General features: G+C 41.8%; 1 long non-coding RNA gene across 1 annotated transcript; it reads right to left on the bottom strand.

Moving 5' to 3' along the window:
- Positions 1–218: 218 nt before the first annotated feature.
- Positions 219–2343, bottom strand: LOC145398728 (uncharacterized). Its single transcript, XR_013897174.1, has 2 exons — positions 2216–2343; positions 219–413 (listed from the first exon to the last, which is right to left on the bottom strand). It is a non-coding gene; the product is annotated as an uncharacterized LOC145398728 (long non-coding RNA).
- Positions 2344–5076: the final 2733 nt, after the last annotated feature.

The raw sequence follows: 5076 nt of genomic DNA on the forward strand, positions 1-5076 counted from the left end.
CTCTTCCTTACTGCCAAAAATGACAAGCCAGATTTGTTAGTAATATAAATCCACCTGACAAACTGTGCATCATCCAGGTATCAGTGGAGTTTTGTTACTTTGTGATAAATACACAGCTGGACACAGACAAACAAAGGTAACTGCATACAATGACAGCAAACACAGGCAGATATGACTAACCTTGCATCATCCAGGTATTGGTGTGTGACTGGAGGTGTTTACCAAGAGACAGTGCTTGTTCGGGCAACACTTAGAGGCTTTGTGTGCTGCTGCTGCCCCTCCACAGTGGATGATGGGGAGGTTAGGGGACGAGGGGTGACTGGGTGGAGGAAGTGGCCAGCTTGGCTGATCAGTTTCGCCTGCCACACTAACAATCCTGCTTGCAGGCTCAGATCTGATATTTGCCGAATGCCCTGTGGGATAACATGTCACTTTAACCCCTTCTCTGCAATTACACTGATTTTCAGTACTGTATAATCCTGCTATATACAGATGACTATATTCTGCTTGGGTAAATATAACAAACTGGAGAGGCCAGACACACCACTAGAACTGCCAGTTCATACATAGCATCTCAATATTTCTCCCCCAATTCTCACCACAGAAAAGGGATGAGATAGGTTCCCCCTTCCTCCCCACTGAAGAGAGTATAACAATCAAACAGCATACCCTGTGACATATGCCACAGTCATTAACACATCACCTAACAATCTGAAGTAATGGTTCCATCTTTTAAATACAAACTGGTTAACCATATTCCCTTTAGCACTTCTTAACTCCTACTGTAACACTTACACTTACTGTATAAGTATTAGAGGTATCACTCAACTTTTTCTCTACCATCCACACATGCACTACTCAAAATGACAATATAGTTACACATACAAATAGTACTAAATGTACCATATAGGGCAATTTTAAACAAAAGTAAAGGATAGTCATATCTAAAACACACAAACAAAATTAACATATGACTTACAATAATGCATATCTATTTTAATGGATGCATAAAGATCCCCAAGAAAAGCTATTGGAATTGCAACCACATCCTCAAACTCCTGACTCTGGCCACTGATTGCATACAACAACTATAAACACGAGTGAAGTAACCCTTAAAGGATTAATGCTGCTGGCAATACATAGGAATAATTTATCTTACTAGTGCCAGAAGCCTTAATCATTTATGGGGTGACCAGAAACAAACTGCTTCCACATTGCCCTGTCCTTTGGCTGCCCTCCCTCCAACTCATATCCTCCTCTCTCATTTATCTTTCCAGTTAGTCCTCCCATCTTACCCCCAGTCTCCCCCTCCACCTCATGCATACACACTTTCCTAGCCAGTCTCTCGTTCTTCATCCTCCTCACATGGCTAGTAATATATGCCCTTGATTAACCCACCAGTTCACAGAAAATTATTCCCAACATGTAACCAAACTCCAGGATACCTGATATCTTAACCTTGTACCAAACTCCAAGATACCTGATATCTTAACCTTGTACCAAACTCCAGGATACTTGATATCTTAATCTTGTACCAAACTCCAGGATACTTGATATCTTAATCCTGTACCAAACTCCAGGATACTTGATATCTTAATCTTGTACCAAACTCCAGGATACTTGATATCTTAATCCTGTACCAAACTCCAGGATACTTGATATCTTGATCTTGTACCAAACTCCAGGATACTTGATATCTTAATCTTGTACCAAACCCCAGGATACTTGATATCTTAATCTTGTCCCAACTGTTGTAAGGTCTGAGGTGTACACTAGCTAGTATTTATAAAGGTCCCTAACCAAATAACAGCATGAACAAACCTCTGTAAGTTTACGTGACTTTATATAGTGTTTGTTAACACAAAGTAAAGACAGATGTAGCACACAAGCCATTTTACAAACAATTTAAGCTTAGTAAAGTATATAAAGAGGGATGCCTTCATGTGGTGTACTGGTCAGCTCCACTGCCAGGTTTGACAAACATTCCTCAGCTCCCTCCCTATCCCCAGAAAAGTGGATGGTGAACTGCAGGAGGAGGGCAGCTTCAGCCCACAGTTCACTGGATGCACATTTCAGATGTGCTTTAGCACATTACTACATGTGTTGTGTGATGCTGGTGCAGGATTTGTGCATTACACTGACAAACTATAATAAATGTGTTGTGTGGTGCTGGTGCATGAGTTGTGCATTACACTGACAAATAATAAAATATTACCTGTAGTGCTGCCAGCCAGTTGGATACGGCCTGGGGCATTCCAACAGACAGGTGCTTTTATACAACAGTCATAAGTGCTGGAGTGAACCCATTTTCACTGTCCTCTTCTCTCCTCTCACTGCTGCAGCCTTCAGATGACCCTCAATGACCTGGATGATGCTGAAGATGGTTTGGTTGATGACCAGAATGACATATTGGTTGATGCTGCTGAAGATGAGGGTGATGTTTCACCAACTGGTACATGTACCAGCTGAGCAGAGCAGCCACTGACCTCACTAAGTACACAGCTCTGGAAGTGATGGGCAAAATATAGTGTTTGACAAATAAATAACTACATCAATTCATCCCAACTCTTATTCACCCATCAAGTTAAATAAGTAGACTGATGTGTCAAAGAAAGTGTAAAGTGATGCATACAAGTAAGTGAAGGATTTTCACATTAGGAAAAACATGAATGAACACCAAAATTATTAACATGAATGGACACCATGATTATTAACATGAATGAACACCAAGATTATTAACATGAATGGACAACATGATTATTAACATGAATGAACACCAAGATTATTAATAAAGTATGCATACAAGTACGTTAGATATTTTCACATAAGAAAATGAAGTGGATGGCGAACTGTACAGACTGAATATGTAAGGGAAAATCTGTGTGGGAAGACCAAATGTGTCTGCCACAATTTACTAACCAACATACCTTAATGGTCCAACAAGCAGCTGGATCAGTTGTAAATAAAGGTGCTGGCAGGGTAGCAGCAGCAGAAGGGTGAGGGGTGGTTGTTCTGATAATAGAGGTGTTGGTTCTGGTATAGGGGTGGCGGCCATCTCAGTTTAACCGCTACACCTGCCCCAGATCTCAGCAGCCAAGCCAGGACGTCCCAGCTGGCGTGGCCTCAGGTCAAGGTGATGGGCCAATAGTGGTGGTCAGGGGTGTCTGCTTCCAGGGCCACCGTAGATAGTTTACTCAAAAAATGAAGCAGCGTTGGCGCCACAACCTCGTACTGTACTTCACCCCAGGATACATGTTCCTTGAAATCTGGATGGGATGGAAGTGGAGTTTGAATGTCGTATACAGTAGGCTGTTTGTGTGGCAACTTTCCTGACAGTACAACATCAAAAGTCACTGCTAGTGTGTTTTTCAAAAAAATCATACATGACTCCTTAAAATGCCAACTGTCACAATGAAAATCTTCAGATTCTGAGGTAAATTGAGGGGAGAAAAAGTTTTGGCATAAAAATAAATTGCACAGTTTCCTCTCATGTTTTTTTTTTTTTTACCTCTAGAATGTAAACCTGTCCAGACAACCAAGTCATCACCAAAATACCAACCAGCACTAAAATTCTCCACCAATTTTATCAGTTCCAGGCACTTTGGCCAAGAGGAAAATACAGTCCCCATTAGCAAATGAGGATAAGGTAAGGTCCAGAAATATGGAAAAAGAAAAGCACAGCAGGTTATGCAGGATTCAGAAACATGGAAAGAGGGAATATGAAAGTGGCATGATGGTGTGACTTACCCAACCATCACCTGGACCTGACAAAGGCAACCGGTGTCAATGTCTACCAGCATGACCAGTCAAGGCTCAGAGGCCATCACACACAGATAATACAGCACCAGCTAGTACACAAACATTACACCATAAGAATCACCATCATCATCATCATTTATACCTGTTTCCCACTCCTGAAGGGGATGAGTAAAAAATAAATAAATAAATAAAGCATCTGGACACGTGAATGAAACACACACATTCATTCATGCACTATTCAAGCCCTCGGAATCCCAACTAAACCTCACAGACATAGGCATCCACACATACATAAAGGTGGGCAATGGTAGAGGTAATGTTTTTAACGGACTGAAAGCATAGTCATATGCCAAAACCAGCTAACTGCTCCAGAATAATTGTATAATGCTGAAAGAAAAATCTGAGATTGCTTCTGCATGCTCCCTCTTCTGCCTTTCTTTTCTCTTCCTTCTCCCTATAGGTGGCTACACTGAGTGGCAAGCCAAATGGTTTCCTGAACACCAGGAAACCATGTACTACACTGGGAGGTAACCATATAACCAAATTATGGTGCCTGGTGGTTTAGAGGGAAATGAGAGCACTCCAATCAGATTGAGCCTAAGTAGGTTTATATCTAAGGGGTGGTTGGGGTTTATTCTTCACGTAATACCACTCAGGGATGAGTGAGGCTGGTCACTGTCATCTAAAATGTCAAGACCAACATGCCTAGCCCCAGGCTCCTATGCTCCTCATGGGGCAACACAGGATTGGATGATGGATGGCTTCTGCATATTACACCCCAATATCCTCGTGTTACTGATACAACTATGTCAAAATAATTTAGGTATCGTAAAAGAGAATGTTAAGGTAGTGTAGTGGCAGCCCCAAGTTCATCTGAAATATGAACCCTGTGGACTGCAGATTAAAGTACCCCTTGAGTAGTCCACCATCCTTCTTTTGGGAAACAGGGAGAGAGGTGAGGGAAGTTTGCATAACCAGGCAGTTGAGTAGACCAGTTATATCAGTGCCACCACAAGAAGGGATCCCTCTACAGCACCTGCGTTAATATGTAACAAACTTTTTTTTTTTTTTTTTTTTTTTTTTTTTGTGTGTGTGTGTGTGACCAACTCTGGGCATAGGCTTCACAGCCTGCTTTCAAGGCCCAGCAGTCCTCCTACATACCGCACACCTCTACATGTCATGACTTTGGCGCTAACACCCACCGTCCATACTGAATTCATGCTAGGGTTGTCTCATACAGGACTGGTATATTGGTATTAGCGGGGGTATTTTTACATGTCGGTGGGTCTTCTGGTAGATCAGTAAAGTCTGATATTT

This window comes from Coenobita brevimanus, chromosome 46, assembly GCF_032717465.1.
Source record: "Coenobita brevimanus isolate Jiangsu-jjx chromosome 46, ASM3271746v2, whole genome shotgun sequence".
NCBI lineage: Eukaryota > Metazoa > Arthropoda > Malacostraca > Decapoda > Coenobitidae > Coenobita > Coenobita brevimanus.